Source organism: Macaca mulatta, chromosome 4, assembly GCF_049350105.2.
Source record: "Macaca mulatta isolate MMU2019108-1 chromosome 4, T2T-MMU8v2.0, whole genome shotgun sequence".
Lineage (NCBI taxonomy): Eukaryota > Metazoa > Chordata > Mammalia > Primates > Cercopithecidae > Macaca > Macaca mulatta.
Genome location: NC_133409.1, coordinates 48,052,823 through 48,072,807, shown reverse-complemented (window position 1 = coordinate 48,072,807; position 19,985 = coordinate 48,052,823). Strand labels below are relative to the sequence as shown.

The following is a 19,985-nucleotide window of genomic DNA, read 5'->3' as shown; positions in this document are numbered from 1 at the left end:
AGTGTAGTGATATGTCCCTTCCCAGGTAATAATTTATCCTTTATTATTATTACCTCTCCTTGCCTCGTTTTTATCATTTTCTTCATTTCTTTCAACTAGTGATTGTGGCGAACAGATTTGTGCCTTGCAGGATTTATTCTGTGTTTATTTTAGCTTAGTTACGTTGCATGAGAAAACAAGGCCATCACTTTTTCCTCATATTTGGTTTGTAGCACATATTCAAGAGTATTTGAGTCAAGTGTAACATGCCACCAAGTTTACCTCTGTCTTAAACAGTCAGAAATTCAAATTGACCTAAGAGACCTATGGGACTTTTGTCGTAGAACTGTTAAGTTTAAGTTCTTTTGTTTCTAAAGCAAATGAAAAGTATATAGATATATGCATAAATGGCAATCATTTTTATGTCAGATATAAATTTTGAGTTTTTGTAGTTGATGAACATATTTTGGAGTTACTAAACTATTTGAATTGAGCTATTTGTAAATGTAGGAGTTTATTTTTAGAAAACCCCAACCCAAATTTAAAAGTATTTGACAAAGATAAAATGTTCATGTGGATTTGTGTTTATCGTTACAGAGAAAAAAGTTAATTTGACTTTGATATTGTTTTCTAAATAGTATGCATTTGTGCCTACACTGTCTTCTAAAGCGTGTATATTTTATTATACCTTGTATCTGTGGCCTTGGAGGAGAGGACAGAAACTGGTCTGATGTGTGCATCTAGGTTTTTTATTTATTCATTCACTCATTCATTTCTTCATTCAGGATAGGAATGGTAAGATACTGGCCTATGACTTGTATTTTTCATCCTGATAAATATAAGATAGATTAAATGTAACTGGGAAATACAGTATTAATGGGGAGGTACTAAAGATATGAAAACTTAAGGTTGCAAGTGGATGAAAAGTTGCTATCCGAGCATCATTTTAATAAATTATTATTTAATTATAAAATTTTCTTTGATTGTTTTTGGCCAAAGGGATATAGTCTTTAAAAAATATCTAGAACTTTATCTGTGCCTTTAAGTGTGTGCTTTGTGAACCTTTACCAGCTGACAGGAACAAGAGTTGAAATACTTCCATATTTGCTGGGCGCAGTGCCTCACACCTGTAATCCCAGCAGTTTGGGAGGCCAAGGTGGGTGGATCACTTGAGGCCAGGAGTTTGAGAGCAGCCTGGCCAACATGGCGAAACCCCGTCTCCACTAAAAATACAAAATTTAGCTGGGCATAGTGGCGTGTGCCTGTAATCCCAGCTACTTGGGAGGCTGGGGCAGAATGGCTTGAACCGTGGAGGTGGAGGCTGCAGTGAGCTGAGATCATGCCACTGCACTCCAGCCTGGCCTAGAGAGGAAGACTCCATCTCAAAAAGAAAAAAGGAAAAAAAAAAAAAGTAAAAAAGAAAAAATATTTTAGTATTTATAGAGCGGGGGTGTCCAATCTTTTGGCCTCCCTGGGCTACATGAAGAATTGTCTTGGGCCACACATAAAAAATACACTAACACTAATGATAGCTGATGAGCTGAAAAAAAAAATCTCATAATGTTTTAAGAAAGTTAACGAATTTGTGTTGGGCCTCTGTCAAAGTTGCCCTGGACTGCACATGGGCCATAGGTTGGACAAGCTTGGTACCAATTAAGAGTCTTGATATAAGTTTTTATTCTTAAGCTAGTTAAACATACACATAATGGAAATTTCTCCTAAACCAAGAATTATGTAATAAGCGATATTTTGTTTTAAGGAGCTTAGATACTTTTCAGATATTGAAAATACATTTCTAAATCAAATACATGATAATTGTGTTTTTTGAAGAAACAGCGCTGCTCTGTTTAGTGTGGAAGATCTGTTCACTTAGATTTTACTTAGAATATAGAAGCAAACTAGTGGATGAAGATAATTAATTCATTTATTTGAAGATATTTATTGCTTTATTTTAAATTTATTAAATTATAATCATTTATTATTTTTATTTTACATATGCCCTTTCTATATACATATGTTTGAAGCATTTTGGAAGTCTGCCCAAAAAATTAAAACAATTTTATTTTAAGGTTGGCACCTTAAATTAATTAATTAAATTCATTATTGGCACTTTAATTATTCTTTAGAACAGATGCAATTAGTTAACATTTTCTGGAGAACACATTTTTAAATCTTTTTAACTCACGATAACATTTTTAGTCACACTCTCTTAGATGCCTTAGAGAATTAAGTTTGGAAATGTTCTGTACGATTTCTGTAATGTTTATTAAAATTAGATGTGTTTGAACTTACACATTTTATAATAATGTATAAAATAGAATGATTCTTGATAACTGAATGATTTCTAAGTTTTATTTTCTAATATTATCAAAACATTAATAAGAGATTTCTAAATTGAATAATATCAATATCATGGCAACAATGTGAGTAGTTAGCTGTGGTGGAAGGGCTCATTGATTAACTGGAAAGGTCGTTGGTTGAAACATCAGGAAACTGAGGTTCTTGCTCTGAATTTCATAGAATAGCTTGCAGAGCTTGGGCAAGCAACTCAACCCTTCACTGTTTCACCACTCAGCCTCTTGTTTTTGGGGGGGTGTGTGTGTGTGTGTGTGTGTGTGTATGTAACCGGACTTTAGTATGTATCTGCAAAACCTCTAAAATTATTTCTCCATTTAAAACATGAAAATCAAGACCCCATAGAGATCTTTAAACAAATACTGATAAGGATTACTGTGGGAGTCAGTCCCTTAATCCAGATATCTAGGAAATATCCTTCCTCTAAACTTCTAAGTGTGAAGGGCCTAGCTCTATGGAAGACGTTCATTGTGCTCATGTAAATTATTAGGAAAAAAAAAAAAAAAAACTTGCTACAAGATTTATCCTCCAAGTTTAAGAAATGGATCGTGAGCAAAAATGTGAAAAGGCACTTTCTGAATCTTCATTCATTCTCTCTGGCCTCTGTGGCCATTCTTCCTCCTACTTGACCTGAATTTTAATGGCAGGTAGGGAAACGCCTTCTACCGGCTCCAGAGGTGTGGAGGTGGTGAAGTGTAAGGTGGGTTATAAGCCAAGAACCTTGGAGGCAGGAAGATATAAAAAAGATGAAAGAGGGGTAAACCAAATATCAATGGTTCTGTCTATAAATGTATGGACTTTATTGGTTTCAAATTGCAGAACCACCCCTCTCTCACCCCTAGTTGTATGTGTTCTCACTCACTGATACTCGGCTATGGTTTTGTAGCTGGCCAAGATAGGGCAGAAGATTTCCAAGTTGGTCAATGAAGATTGTAACTGTTACCTCCCTAGCCTCTGGGACTGGATCTGAACCATTGTGTTACATGGCTATAAGGTATTAGCCATAAACTTTGTGAGATTCTGAAGAAGAGTGGAAGCAAAAAACCTGATGGAACTGCTTTGGTGACAGTCTTGAAGGAGAACTGGTTATAAGCCAAGCTTGACTTGGACCTTAAGAACACACAGCTGGGGAGGGTCATTGCCGCCAGTATTTGTGGGGCCTCTGGGGCAAGAGTTCAAATGGAGGCCCACAAAGTTTCTTAATTTGATCAGTAATAAAATCTTTATTTGCACAGAACATGAAGTTGCAGGGATTTCGTCTGACTTGTTCACGTTGTGGATTTGATGAGAATAATTTTCTGGCTCATTTTTATTGTTTTGGACAGTAGTTAAATCTTTTTTAAATAAATAATTTCTAATGTCCTGTTAGTGAATTTTATATGGGTCATGCTTGACAAGTCCGCTTACTTTCATTATTTGCAGCTTTAAAATTTAAACAGACTGACTGTTTTTAGCTTTTCTACTGCTTCTTAAAAATCTCTGCTTTTTAAGTTTTTGACCTCCAAAAAAGTAGCTACATATACTAAGGTGTCGACATGTACTCATTCTCAGTGGCCTGAAGGATTTAAGCATGTACTGTAATTGTATTCAACATATACAAAATATCAGTATATTTTCATCATATATGTAAATTAGAATAAGTATAAAAATGTTTTAAATTAAGCTAATTTTTAAAAAAGGATTTTTCTTACAAAATATCCAAAATCACGTGCTAAAATTGAAAGGTAAATAAATCTATATCACAATGAATGAATAAAACATTTAAAATTCAAAATTATTTAAATACAGCTGAAGCTTTTTAATTTTTTTGAAATTGAATGAAATCGTTAGCTGTTTTTACAGAAGCAAAACTATTCACAAGTTTGTTTTTAGTGTCCATTTTAGTTGCTAATGTAAAGAATTGGCATCATGCTTCATGCAGGTTATTACATCTTTACAAATTTAAGAATAAGAATTGTTTAATTGCAAAACACTCTTCAAGTGCCATGTGCGATTGTTCCAAATGCTGCTCTAATTATTAACGATTCTAGAACCACTGATCAAAGCACAAAGAGAAACCAGGAAAGGGATACTTGGCATGGCTACACTTGTTATGCAGGAATCTGTTGCGTCTACACCATCTGAGAGAAATGACTCTTAAGTCTTTTCTTTTACCTAAGCGTTAATGCTGCTTGAATCTTCTCTGCTTTGGAAATGATATCTATCTCCACACTCTGCAATGTCACAATCCACTAACCTTCAGGGCATTCAAACTCAGTTACTCTTTGGTGCAAAGAGATTGGTCAAGAGAAGCATTTCCCTGGGGGCTTAAACCCTTGTCGCAGGGTTTAGGGTTACAGGATATCTGGATGCCTATGATAAAGATGCTGTGGATTTTTCAGTGAATTTATTTCTGCATGTTTGTGATATGCAGGCTTTCTAAAGTGTGGGACCCATGGCAAGAACCCCTCTTGCCTGGAAGTTTGGACTCTGCTGTCTGTGGGGGCATCTGGGCATTAGCATTCTTACTGCGGGCGCCATCTGCAGAGGCGGCAGAGGGGATCCTTCCTGAGGACGCTAGGGGGAGCTGGTGCAAGAAGGAAGCCATGGCAGATGGTGTTGTGACTGGCTGTCAGACTGCCTGTGGACTCTTCTAAGTCTCCCTTGCTGGAATCCTAGATATACTTAGTTGGGACTTTTTAAGGGGGCTGGAGGTCCTGTGTGAGCAGGTGGGGCTGGAACAGGAGCTGTGGTTAATTGGTGTTAATCCCACTTCTTATGTATTCGCCTGTAGGCTGGTAGGGCTTGATAGTGTTTGGGTAACTCATTTCCAAGTCAATAAGTGTTCCCTCCTTTACTTGGAGAGGAATGAGGAAAGACACTTCTATCCTGTAAATCTGTTTTTCTCCACACAGTTGGAAAGAATAGGAATTGCTTTCTTTCTCTTTGTGAATATTCTCTGTGGAGGGAGCCAGGGACACAATGCAATCATTGATCTGAGATAATAGAATTATAAAGGGATTTATTATTTACCTAGGCTGGGGTAACCACAAGTGGACAGAATTCAGAAAATTTGGTTGAGAAAAAAGCTGTATTTCATTAATCTCTAACTGAAGTTCAGCACTTCCTTCATTATTCATGTAAGCAACAAATGACAGTAGTTTCGGCAGTGTCAGTGACGTTGTCACCAATAGAAATCACAGACAGTTTCATATCACATTACCGTTGTGATTCATATCTCAAAGTATCTTTATGATTATGACTGCTCTGAATTATGGTGAATATTAGACCTTTACTATATCTTGTTTTTAATTATTAATAAAGAATCATGTACATTACTGTCAACAAGTTTGCTTCGAAAGTGATTTTGAGACACCTATATTCATGATAATTAGTTTCCTTTGTAATCCAGCGTAGTTTAAAACGTTCTGCTAAGAATGAGCCCGCTTCATCAGACTGCTAAGGAGGTCACGGCAGCCAAAAGACTCCAAAGGTCTGCTGTAGATGAAATCCTGTGTTTAACTGTAGATTAAGGCTTTAGAGCATGAGAGGTACTTAAGGTCATATGGTGGAGCAGGAATTAAAAGTAGCGTCTTTCCTGAACTGTGTGGCCTCCTGGCACCTCAACCCTGGTCTTAGTGCCAAGGGAATGAGTGCCTTTGGCTTCTTCAATGAGTACTCTGATTATGATGAAGTCCAAGCCAACTTCTGTGTTTGCTTGTGCTTTGCTGGTCTGTGGTGGCCTTCTCCCCACCCCTGCTTTCCAGGCCTGGAGGTGGTGGTGAGGTGTGGTAATCTCCAGCCATGCCTGCCCCTACGTCCCATGGCATCACAAGGCGTGCTGTCCTGTGACAACTAAGGGGAAGTCAACAGAAACAATAGAATATTTAGCCTTGATTTCTTGACCCAGTTTTGGTGGTGGTGTTTCAAACAATATGGGTATCCTCATATTATCAGGGGAAATCTTTCAGCCAACCCAGTGGGCTTTCTTAAGTTAATTTAGGAACTCATGTCACATTATTTTCTCCTCACTATTAGGCTAATAGATACCTGAAATATCAACCGAAATATATAGAGTTAATAGCTAGTATTTAGAGTTCACTTCCTAGTGCCATTTTTAAATGCCGTATAATTCTCTTAAAACATTATTTGTATCCCCATTTTATGGATGAAAAGACTGAGGCACGGAGAGGTTAGATAACTTGCCTGATGATATTTGTATGTCTGGTAAGTGGCAGAGATGGGACTGAAAGTAAGGATTCTGGCTCCATGGGCCACTATGCTACATGTCCAGTTACTACTTTAATGCCTTAAGCCATGGTTGCCCAGTCTGTCTTTGGTTTGGGGTTAGACTAGGAATGAGTATATCTGGGATGAAGAGAGCCTTTGGATTTTGTTTTTTTTTTAAATGTAGTCCTAGGAGAAACTCTTCCCAGTCTGCTGGAGCTGTCTCTGAGAGGTACTATGTCATTTGGTTCAAAGTCTGTTCGGCTTTCTTCCCTTGCTTGTATATATTCAGGCAATATGGGGAAGGAAAAATATGTTCATACCCAAAAAGTTTAGTAATGCTGCAAAATGCTAGATTTGGATTGACTCTGGCTCCATTTCAAGGACATGACAGTGCCTTGATCTTTGCTTTTGAAGCCTTCTTGTCAGCAACATTGGCAAGTACACCTTTGAAAATTTATATGTGAATTCTTGTGTTTTGAAAAAAAAAAAAATGTTTGTTAGTGTTTCTTTTCTTGAACACTAGTTGACGCTTCGCCAGCTAGTTAAAAGTCTGCAAATCTGAGTGCTGGCTGAGAAGCTAAGCTTGCTATAACCAGTTATCCCCAGATGGCCAGATTCTGTTATGTACCACTTTTATAGATGCTCAGTGGTTGCATACATGGGGTTATTAGGTGTACTGTTCCACTTGTTTTTGCCAGGCATGCACAGTACATTATTTGATAGGCTGGGACAGATGGTATAGCTCAAATGAGCTCAAATGAAAATGATGAGGGAGAAAAGAAAGTGAAAAAAAAATAGAAAAAGGGCATTTGATTTTCTAATTCACATTTCGGAAGTGAATTTTAGTGTCTGTGATTGACTAATAAATGCAGTGTTGCTGTAAGACTTGAATTCATGAACGTCTGTTTAAACAGCTATAACTGAGTAATCAGCAGGAAGCAACCTTTTCCTTCGTGGATGCTATCCCAAACTTCATGGGGTCTCCTCCAGATCTGAAAATGTTTGGGCCACTGAAAGACATCAAAAATAGATCTGGATTTTTCAGAGTATGATATACCACCATCAATACCAACCAAAACAGAAAAATCCCAATTATATTTTTAAACTGAAAGAGAGGGAGGGGAGGTGGTGGGGATAGAGAGAGAGAGAGAGAGAAGAGAGAGCGAGCCTGGTAAAGTAGTGGTGATAAGGACAATTAATCAGTCTCATACAGCTGCTTCCTGACATTTCTGCAAATTGTTGTGGAAAAATTAATGAAGGTTAGATCAGTAATGGTTTCAAGCTTGGCCAGTGGAAAGTATGACAATGTTTCCATCAGCAATTAAATTGGGCTGCTTTCTTTTTTCTATAGGGGAAGTGGTATGATGTATGTTCTCCACAGGAAATGGAAAACGGCAGCTGAACTGTATGTGAGCCCAGGTATGGAGGAGCACTTGGAGTGCTCCAGCCGCCTCTTCTTGATTAGCACCACAGATTTGCACTTTTCTGCTGAAAGGATTTTGCTATACAACATGCAGAAATCCTTCCTTTAAAACAGAGTGAGAATCTTGGGATTTTATTGCACGGACACAGATATACTGTGAATCTAAGCTTTGGGAGCCAGAAAGTGGAACTTATGACAAACAGAAAGTGAAACTCACCTATCTAATTTTATTTTTCAAGCTGAAGGTAGTTCAGTACAGGCCCTGTTCACATCCTGTGTAACCCTATGGGATTTTCCCCAGTATTAGTTAAAAATTTTCCCATAGGGTCACACAGGATGTGAATTAAAGTAAACACTTAACAAGCATGATGAAAAGGAAATTAACTTTCTAAATGGTCCTTTCACTGTTAACATCCTGAGTAGTTACTAGAAACATGGGAAAGGATCACTTCAGTGTCTCCTTATCAAGTTGTTACATTATAGTAGAATATATGAATCTTCCCTGTTATATATGAAATGTATTTCCTTGTATGTGAAACTTAAATTTACAAAAGTACTTTTCCTTTTGGAAAACATTAAAAAGCTTAGCCAAAGTCTGTAGATTGGTTCTTCATAGCCTTTTCTGGGGTAGAGGTTTATAAACCCCTTTAAAATTCATAAAAGCTCCTGACTCTTTTCCCCAGGAAAATGCATATAGACACAACATTTTGCAACAGTTTTGAAGTTTTGCATATCTCTTACATAGACCTTGAACCCTAAGCATTTTCCTTTTTTCTTTTTATAAAATTTGAGACAGGGTCTCACTCTGTTGCCCAGCCTGGAGAGCAGTGGCGAGATCACAGCTCATTGCATCCTGGGCTCAAGCAATCCTCCTGCCTCAACCTCCCGAGTGGCTGGTACTACAAGTGCACACTACCACACCCAGCTAATTTTTTCCTTCTTTCCTTCCTTCCTTCCTTCCTTCCCTCCCTCCCTCCCTCCCTCCCTCCCTCCCTCCCTCCTTTCCTTCCTTCCTTCCTTCCTTCCTTCCTTCCTTCCTTCCTTCCTTCCTTCCTTCCTTCCTTCCTTCCTTCCTTCCTTCGAGTTTTACTCTGTCCTCCAGGCTAGAATGCAGTGGTGTGATCTTGGCTCACTGCATCCTCCACCTCCTGGGTTCAAGAGATTCCCAGGCCTCACCCACCCAAGTAGCTGGGATTGCAGGTATATGCCACCACGCCTGGCTAACTTTTTGTAGAGATGAGGCTTCACAATGTTGCCCAGGCTGGTCTTGAACTCCTGGCCTCAAATGATCCACCTGCCTTGGCCTCCCAAAGTGCTGGGATTACAGGTGTGAGCCACTGCACCCAGCTTTAAAAGCGTTTTATGGGCAGATAGAAACTTACAGCTACAACCATAAACTGTTAATCATTATAAGTAAATATTTCGTAAGAGGTAATTTCTAGGAAACTTTAAGTGCAATAAAGATTATTTCACTTTTCCACCTAAAGAAGGCTCCCTTGCCTTTAGAAGGGAGCTTGTACGTTGGACAGAGCATACAAAGCTGTGTTTGAAGCTGGCTGTGTGACATTCTAGCAGATGACTTTAGTTGTCCTGCCTCAGATTCACCATGTCTAAAATGATGGCAACAGTGAGATAATTTGTCACCTGTGTCTGGCAAATAATACATGCTCTCTATATATCCCTTCCCTCCTCCTTTGAGATTTAGTTGATTTTTATTTTATTTATTTATTTAATTTATTTATCTATTTATCTATTTATTTATTGAGACAGAGTCTCACTCTGTTGACCAGGCTGGAGTGCAGTGGCATGATCTTGGCTCACTGCAACCTCTGCCTCCCAGGTTCAAGTGATTCTCCTGCCTCAGCCTCCCAGGTAGCTGGGATTACAGGCGTGTGCCACCATGCCTGGCTAATTTTTGTATTTTTCGTAGAGATGGGGTTTTACCATATTGGCCAGGCTGTTCTTGAACTCCTGACCTCAGGCTATCCCCCTGCCTCAGCCTCCCAAAGTGTTGAGAATTACAGGTGTGAGCCATGGCACCTAGCCAAGATCTAGTTTAAATGTTACTTTCTTGCACATTGTTTTACAATTCTTCAAGGCAGATTGTTATCTTCACTTCCTACTTGGTGTTCTTTGTTGCATTGTCAATTTCTTTACTCTTAAAAATTGTGCTGTCATTGACTGTTTACATCTCAAAGTGTGAACTTTGAGGATCTTGTACTTATTAGTGATGTTTTATTTATCTCCCTGCAAGTTGTGTCCAGCATAGTACGTAAGACACATGGGCACTTCCTGCTTATTAAGTTAGTAATAATAGTCCAATGCTTATTTGAAATGAAATAACTTAGATTTGGCCTTTTGATTGTCACTTGATGGTGTATATGTGACTGCTAGTCATCTCCAAATGAGATCAAATGATCAGCATACAGCCAAAGTGAAATTTAGTGAGAGAACAGAGCCTAGAACTGAAAGTGTGTTTTTTTCTAGTGTTGGCTACAACCATAGAGTATACTAAGCTGGAGCCACAGTATTTTAGCCAGAGCTTTTAGTCAGGTTAATTACCAAGTAATTTTTTTAAGAAGGTACTATTACATTTCTAAAATATATACACCTAATCTCTGAGACTCAGAGAAGAAAATTTGGGCCCCTCCAACCTTAGTTTGTATTTTAGTCTTTAGAATCCGGGGTCGAAGGATAGCTTGAAGAACATACCTATCTGCCTTATTTTGTATTGTTTAAGTCCTCTCATGACCTTGCTAATACTGTTCAACTCGAGTTGAACAAAAATGTGGCCTGTCCTCAAGGAGCTGTCATTCTTCAACACCCACTCCTCCCCACTTTGAGAGAGAGAGAGAGAGAGACAGTGTGTTTGTGTGTGTGTGTATATGTACACACACACACACACACACACCCTCTGATGCTATTACACACATTTTTATAGGGAACTTAAATAAAAATTCATATAGAACCAGAATCTGTCTTAGTACTTGAACAACTCATTGGCAGTAAACTCTGTTCCTTCTGTACAGGATTAATGGTTTCCAAGCTATAAATTATGATTTAGAGCCTTGTGCATTAAGACTGACTTTGAGCCAGGGGAGGCTTGGAAGAAGACAATGTATAGTTTGCTTTAGGAGGTCTTGGAGCACATTTGTGTGGGGAAAACAGCAGTGAGTTAGAGTGAAGGATGAGAAATGCCAGAGGCAGGGGATAGTATCTGGTGGTCTATGGGTCCTACTGTGCAGAGTGCTGGGAAATCCAAAGTGACTTCAGAAGTAGAACTGTGGATTCTTAGCGGTGCTAATAGTGTGAGCTGAGTGATGAGGAGGTGGTCATAGTTGAAATAGGATAGGATAACAGAGATTTGTGATCATGAGAAGTAGATAAAGAGATTAATTAAGGAGATATAAGGAAGGAAAAAATACATGCTGGAAATGGGCTGAACTGGGGGCAAAGAATGGTAGGGTTGAAGACTTTGCTAAATAAATCATTGGCTGTGAGCTCTTGGCTCTCGTGAGATGCACAACCATTCCCTTGCTCAGGCATTTCCACCTCCTGGAAAGCCTTGTCTCTGTCTGTCAGAATATTCAAGCCCTTATTTAACTTCTACCAGCTGCATAAATATTTGTTTCATGACATTAGCTCACAGCAATCTCCTTTTTACTGCACTCATATACTATTATTATAAATGTAGTAGCACTTAATTGATGTTTAGAGCTATGATTTAAATTTTCACCTGCATGCCTTGTCTCTCCAATAAGCTTCCAACTTTGTATAGAATTGGTTAGTGTAAAAAAATCCTCTCTACTGTCCAATACAAAGTCATGTGTATAGCAGGAACTTGGTATGTTATCAAGAGTTTTAAAGGATACTGAGTTTCTATTATGTCCCCAAAACTTTACTAGATGGCACAAAAAAAGGAATTATAAGACACAGTTCTTATTCATAAAGTACAGATAATTGAGTTGGATATTTTGTGCAGAAGACTAGCAATTTGTGATTCAAGAAAGACTCTTTTTTTTTTTTTTTTTTTTTTTTTTTTTTTTTGAGACGGAGTCTCGCTCTGTCGCCCAGACTGGAGTGCAGTGGCGCGATCTCGGCTCACTGCAAGCTCCGCCTCCCGGGTTCACGCCATTCTCCTGCCTCAGCCTCTGGAGTAGCTGGGACTACAGGCGCCCGCCACCACGCCCGGCTAATTTCTTTTTGTATTTTTAGTAGAGACGGGGTTTCACCGTGTTAGCCAGGATGGTCTTGATCTCCTGACCTAGTGATCCGCCCGCCTCGGCCTCCCAAAGTGCTGGGATTACAGGCTTGAGCCACCGCGCCCGGCAAGAAAGACTCTTGTGGAGTCATCTAAATTATCTAGAATTAGACAAGACTGTGCATGTGAAATGCCTAGTACAATGCCTGACAGATAACGAGTACTCCATAATCACTTATGAGGATCACATATATCATTATTAATATTAATGTAATATGTTGACTAGGCTTCCTGAGCCACCATGCCCAGCTTGAAATTCATAAAGATTAATCTATGTTAGAAATGTCAAGTTCTTTACCTTTTGTTTTAATGGAATCTGGTTTTCACATCTCAGTCTCCCTGGAATTATTCATGTAAAAGGCCTCAATGATCTGTCAATTGGCAATTTCAGTAGACATTTAAAAATTTCTCATTTAATATGACTTTTCTATTGCATTTGAACTTTCTCCTCCTTGAAATATTCTTCTCCCTTGGATTTCTTGACTCCACTTACCCCTGGTTTCTCTACTGCTTGCCCGATTACTCCTTCTCAGTCTCCATCATTGGTTCTGTCCCCCAATCAGCCCATTAAATGTTGCAGCCCAGAGTTCTGTCAGAGGGCTTTGCTGTGGTTTGAATGTGTGCCCCTCAAAGAGCATATATTGGTAACTTAATCCCCAGTGCAACAGTGTTGAGACCTAAGGAGAGGTGATTAGGCCACGCCTTCATGAATGGATTAATGCTGTTATTGAGAAAGTGGGTTTGTTATCTTGGGAGTGAGCTCCTTGTAAAAGGATTAGTTAGCCCCTTTGGCCCTGTCTTGTGCGCTCTCTTGCTCTGTCTTTGCCCTTCCACCATGGGCTGTTGCAGCAAGAAGGCCATGGCTTGATCTTAGACTTCCTAGTTTCCAGAACCATGAGCAAAATATTTCTGCTTGTTATAAATTACCCAGTCTGTGGTGTTCTGTTATAGTAAAACAAAATGGACTAAACAAGACTTTCTCATTTCCTTTCTTACTCTATATACTTTGCAAAGACTGAGTGTTTTTATCTACTTTGATTTCTTTGACTACTATTCTGTAGTAGAAGCTCTAGTTTCCTACTTCCACACACTATATACTAGATATGTCTGCATAAATAGCCCAAATACACTTCAAATTAGACATGTTTACAATTATACTTTTCCCTCAAGACCTGTTTGTCCTACCTTCTTTCCATGCAAAGCCCCACTACTCCTATAGACATCCAAGTGAGAACCTTGGACTCACCCTTCACTCCTTTCTCACCTTCTTATCACACTGACACATATAACCAATTCCCAAATTCTGTCAATTCTTCTTCGTAAATATTTCTGTAATCAGCCTCCTCCAACCCACCACCTCTGCCCAATTCAGTTCTTCATTGTATCTCCCTGAACTATTGCAGTCAACTCTTGACTGGTGTCCTTGCCTGAAGTCTCCACTCACCTCTCCACTGTTCTCCACACTGGTTCCAAAGTTGTTCCTCTAAAAGACAAATCTAATCATGTCATTCCCAAACTTAGAAATTTTTGATGGCTTCCTAGTGCTTTAGGGTATACATTAGTAATACCAACATTTATTTATTCCCAGAATATACCTGGTTTCTTTATGCTTTTGTGCATTTACAGTTGCTATTTCCTCTGCCTCTAATGTCACGTTTCAATTTCTCTATTAGATGAACTTCTGCACATATTTCAAAACATAAATGTCATCTCCAGTATGAAGCTTTTGTGTTCCCATATCCCTCTCGTCAGCACACTTAGTCATCTCCTTGCTTCTGCTTGCTAGTGCTTTGTTCATATTTGACCATAGATCTGGTGTAAAATTATTTTTCACCTGTCAAACTCTAGACCATAGACTCTGAGGGTTATGTCTTATTCATCATTATATTTGCAGTGACCAGCATGGACCTGCTGGGAATTCAATAAAATGATAGAGGAAAGATTGTAAAGAGAAGCTGAATATATTTAAAAACTTCTGAGGCCAGGCATAATGGCTCATGGCTGTAATCTCATCACTTTGGGAGGCCGAGGCAGGAGGATCCTTTGAGTTCAGGAGCCGAGACCAGCCTGGTCATTACAGTGAGACCTTGTCTCTACAAAAATATAAAAAATTTTGGGGCATGTGCCTATAGTCCCAGCTACTCAGGAAGCTGAGTTGGGAAGATTGCTTGTGTCCTTGAAGGTTGAGGCTTCAATGAGCCATAATTGTGTCACTGTACTCTAGCCTGGGTGACAGAGCAAGACCATGTCTCAAAAAAAACAAAAACAAAAACAAAAAACAAAAACAAAAAAAAAACACCCTGAACTGATGATGGAGCATCCAGACATAATGTCTTATGTTTTATACATGATTGAATTTAAATGATTTAATAATATACTATCTCTTACTCCAATAAAGAGGCAAACTTAAGGAAAATCAATTAAATTTGTATGTCATCTATGTATATATGTTAATAAAATCTTAAATGTGAATGATTTTCCAGAATCCAGAAGATTCAGCCACAGATAACAGAGACATAGGTGAAACAAAAGATAGTCAGAAATTAGATCAGAAAAACAAAGAATATTAACCTTTAAGTGAAATTAGCCCTCATAACAATTTTGATTGCATTAATATAATTCTGACTATAGTGACCGAAAAATTATAACATGACCATGAGTTTTCATTATTGATGTATATTTGACTGTATACATAGTAGTGACAGATCTTATAAACAGTATATATATCCATCAATAGAAAGATTATAAAGTGAAACAACTAAATTATATTAAATATTTTAAAGTCATATAATTTATTAACAGAAAAATAAGCACTTTTTTTTACAGTGTTAAATTGATCTTGAATGATGTAATGAACTTTGAGCCTCAGAATAAGTGGTAGCATTTAACTTTCAGACACACATTTGGAACTGTGGACTTCAAGTAGGGCCAAGTATTTTGTCTGTTTCACTTTGAATCATTTTTATTGCTCTGTCTTCAAGTTCACTAATCTTTTCTTCAGTAATATATAATCTGCCCTTAATGTCTAATCTGCCATCCGGTGTATTATATATCTCAAATTTTGAACTTTTCCTCTCTAGGGGTTTAATTTTGGGCTTTTTAATATTTTCCATATTGTTTCCACTTAACACAGCCATTCTTTAGTTTCTGGAAAATATGGAATGCAGTTTTTAAAAAACTGTCTTACTGACCTTTTCTACTAATTCTATCATCTGGGATGGTTCTGATCAGTTAATTTTTCTCCTCTTTGTAGGTCACACTTTTCCACTTTCTACTTGATGATTTCAGATTAGATGCCAGAATTTTACCTTGTTGGCTACCAGAAACTTTTGAATTCTTAAAAATTTTATGGAGGTTTGTTATGGGGCATGGTATAAGATACTTGGAAACAGTATGATCTTTTTACATCTTGCTTTTAAAAAAGCTTTGTTAGGTAGGACCAGGGCAGCACTTAGTCTAGAGTGGATTTTTCTCCGCTATCAAGGCAAGACCTTTCTTAGAACTCTCACCAATGCCCCATAAATTATGGGATTTTCCCCTCTGGTTGTTGGGAACAGGGCTCACAGCCCTTTGTGAATACCAGGCACCGCTCCCTCTAATACTTTCAGGTAGTTTTTCCCTGGCTGTGGGTAGTTTCCTCATGTGCTGATCAAGCAGTACTCAACTGAATATTCACAGGTCTTTGGATTTCTCTTGGTGTAGTGCTGTCCTCCTGGTATTTTACCCTGTGACCTTTAACTATCTTCGGCTCCCTGGACTTCTGTCTCCCAGTCCTCCACTCGGGGACTGCTGATCTCTGCCTAGGTCACCCTTTCCTAGGCCATGGCCTGAATGCTCTCTCCAGGCCAGCTTCTGGGGCCATTGTAGAGTTCACCTCATTTGCTTCCCTTCTTCCAGGGACCACTGTCCCTTCCTGCTAGGTGGCCCCCAGCATCTTGAGAGCTATTGTTTCATGCATGTTGTCTACTTCTATCGCTGTTTTCAAGCAGGAGGGTAAATCTGAATTCAGCTACTCCATGTTGATACAAGGTTGAATTAGAACCTCTTGGATTTATTCACTCATTCATATGATGTCTGTTAGTCTGAAGAATTAAAGGTGCTGTTAGGATAATTGCTATGTAAATGATTTAACTTACTGTACACACCTAACATGAGGGGTTAGGTCTGTGAAATCTGTGTGGAGAGAATGTGTTCTAGAAAGTATTCTCACTCCATGATATAAGGACTGTTGGCTCTGCCTTTCTTACTTCAACTGAAAGTTGTATAATTTAAATTTAGTTGTGAATTTTTGAGACTTTAAAAGAATGGCTCTTTTTTCTCCTTGTTTCTAATCTGACATTCTTCAAAGCAGCTACATTGTGTGTAGGGGGAGGGGAAACACTCGTGACATGCATGAAATTTTAGCCATTGCACAAAATGATAGGGTTTAGAAGATGTAAATAGGGTGGTTTGGAAAAATCCACCTACTTACTCCCATTAGTAAGCAGCCAGGTTTCTTAAACTGATCTTAAGTGACCATTCTGCTTTCACTAACCCCTCTGCATCTGCAGTAGAAGAGAGTTTGCGTGTGTTGCATTTTTAATGATTTGTCTTACAGTGCTCTGAGGTCATTCCATGGTGGAATGCCATCAGCTTGTTTGCGCTTTCTCTCTCTCACATACACACACGCACACGCACACACACATACGCGCACCTCATGAAAGCAGATATTTTCTAGGGAACGTCCTGATGTACTGTTCTTTGAATGTAATGACATTGGTTTACACAGGAAGCTAGACACTCATTTTTGTTCTTTGGAGACTCTGTCCAAAACACATTTTCCGCATTGGTTTTTCTCAATATGGTATACACATGTATCACTTACACAGTTAACGTTTGGGAGGCGCAGAGACTGATGAAGAATTCCTGATGTGTAGTGCTGTTATCAACCTGCTTTGAATATTTGATGATGAAGAAACATCATCTTTCCTATCCACTGATTATTTTTTTCAATTCTCCTTGGAAAACCATGAAACAGAAATCAGTTTGAAGGCAGATCCTATAGCCTTACCTCCTGTGCCATATATTGCATTTTCTCTTTTCTTTTCTTTCTTTTTGTTTTTGAGACAGAGTCTTACTCTCTTGCCCAGGCTATAGTGCGGTGCCACGATCTTGGCTCACTGCAACCTCCATCTTCTGGGTTCAAGTAATTCTCCTGCTTCAGCCTCCTGAATACCTGGGATTACAAGTACGCACCACCACGCCCGGCTAATTTTTGTATTTTTAATAGAGACGGGTTTCACCATCTTGGCCACACTGGCCACAAACTCTTGTCCTCAAGTGATTTGCTCCCCTTGGCCTCCTAAAGTGCTGGGATTACAGGTGTGAGCCACTGAACCTATCCTAATATTTTGCATGTTTTTCTATAAACTCAAGACATCTGTATATTCCATGATGTTTCCTTTGCCTGTTGGATTGAGTTTCTTACTGAAAGCATGACAAATAATTTATAGCCCCAAAGATGTGGACTATGTATGGGGTTTTACTTAATCAAATTCTTATGATTGATTTTGTAAAAATACAGTATAATTAAAAACAATATATATATATAGTCATTGAAAAAATATATCAACATTTACTTTTACCTATCCTCTTAGTCTAGTCATTATAATTGCTATCATTATTGAGCAATAACCAATGGCTGGGAGCTCTGTTAGGTGCTTATTTACATAACCTGTGGCCCTGACAACATTCTACAGGGTAGGTGTTGTTATCCCCATGGACAATGTGATGTGAGGAAATCAGCCTAGAGAGGGTAAGTGACTTATCTAAGAGAACAACCCTAGTAAGAAGCAGAGCTGATATTCCCAGCTGGGGCTGCCTGACTGTAAAGCCTAACCTATGTCCTATGACCCTGAAAGATTTAGCAACATGTCCTGGGTTTGTTAACAGTGATGATTGTACATGGTAGATGTTTAAAAATTAGAATATTGGGCCGGGCACAGTGGCTCATGCCTGTAATCCCAGCACTTTGGGAGACTGTGGCAGGTGGATCACTTGAGGTCAGGAGTTCAAGACCAGCCTGGCCAACATGGTGAAACCCCATCTCTACTAAAAATACAAAAAATTAGCAGGATATGGTGGTGGGCACCTGTAATCCCAGCTACTTGGGAGGCTGAGGCAGGAGAATCACTTGAACTCAGGAGGCGGAGGTTACAGTGAGCTGAGATAGTGCCACTGCACTCCAGCCTGGGTGACAGAGTGAGACCCCATCTCAAAACAAACAAACAAACAAACAACCCAGAATATTAGCCAAGTACTTCTAAAATGAAGTACTTACAAAGAAGTCTTTATTAAGAGCCAAGTGTGTGCCAGATGCTGTTCTGGGAGTGATGGGTCACAGAGATGAGCAAAGCCGACTCCTCTGCTCTGAAGAGAGACACAGGGGGCAGCAGTTACATAGGAGCACACTCAGCCCATATGTTAAAAGGGTATGTGCCTAATGCCAAGAGAGTGAGGAGAGGGAGGGCTTAAAATCTCAGGGTGGGTGAGGCGGGGCAAGTTTTCTCAGGCTTCAAGGAAGAGATGGGGCCAGAATTGAGGCCTGAAGGAGGAGTAAGAGGTGATGACCTTGACTGTCTCTGCCTAAAGGTAACTTCAGACTAGAGACTTGACTTTTGTCTGGAATAGTTAAAGCTGACATAGGTCCATTTACAGCCATTCATATCAGTATTCATCCCTTATATGGATTGTGCTTTCCATTATGCACGTTTTCTGCCTGCTGCCAGGTATACCATACTACTGATACTCTGATATCTTAAGCACGTATTCTGTGAAAGACCTTGTACTCGGATTTGTGTGGGATACAAAGATGAATATAATTCAGCCTTCAGGAGCCTTCCATTTAATAAGGAAGAGAAGAACTGTATTCAAATGTTAATGGAAGAAGGGAGCATGCAACGTTTTAAAATAGGAGCAAATGTGTACTATGGCATACTGACAGGAGAACGATTATGACCAACTGAGAGATTCATTATGAGGTCCTCCACCATCCATCCATTTATCCCTTCATCCAGCATTCCCTTCCTCCCTCCATCCATTCATCCTTTCATCCTTTCCTCCCTCCCTGCCTCTATCCCCCATCCATTCATCCCTCCCCCATCCTTCCTCCATCCCTCCAACCATCCTTCTATCCATCTAGCCCTTCTTTCTTCCCTCCATCCCTCTATCCCTCCCTCCCTCCTTCCCTCTATCTATCCATCCCTCTATCTACCCATCCATCCATCCCTCCCGCACTGTCTCTTCCATCCATCCCTTTTTTCATCCCTCCCTCCCTCCTTCCCTCTGTCCACCCATCTATCCCTCTATCTCTCCTTCTATCCATACCTGCCTCTATCTCTCTCTTCCATCCATCCCTTCCTTCCTCCCTCCCTCCTTCCTTCCATCCATTCACCCACAGACATATTTACAGAGCATTTCTTATGTATCAAGTTTCATGAAACAGCTGGCGTATGAGTTGGGTCTTACGTCTAGGTACGTTTTAATAGATCATGATACAGATCATAAGGAAAGTCTGCCAAGCCAAGCTCATGGACTGAGCAAAGGCATAAAGATGCCTCTTATGCTTGACAATAATGACTAAGCCATCTTTCTACAGCCTAGCTTGCTGGAGTAGATGTAGTGGAAGATTAGGCCGGATGGACAGTAAACCAGATTCTGGAGGGCCCTAAGTGATAGACATGGAGTTTGGAACTGGGTGGGAAATGGGGAGTCACTGAA

General features: G+C 39.3%; 1 protein-coding gene across 10 annotated transcripts in view; it reads left to right on the top strand.

The window, feature by feature from the left end:
- Positions 1-19,985, top strand: part of HIVEP2 (HIVEP zinc finger 2) — a 196,981-nt gene that overhangs the window by 119,209 nt on the left and 57,787 nt on the right. For 5 of the 10 annotated variants that reach the window (XM_077999484.1, XM_077999483.1, XM_028847170.2 and 2 more), the window contains exon 3: positions 7,895-7,962. The exons of the other annotated variants lie outside the window; for them this stretch is intronic. The gene's annotated coding sequence lies outside the window, so the exon portion shown is untranslated. The remainder of the gene's footprint in view (positions 1-7,894; positions 7,963-19,985) is intronic. 10 annotated transcript variants of the gene reach the window in all.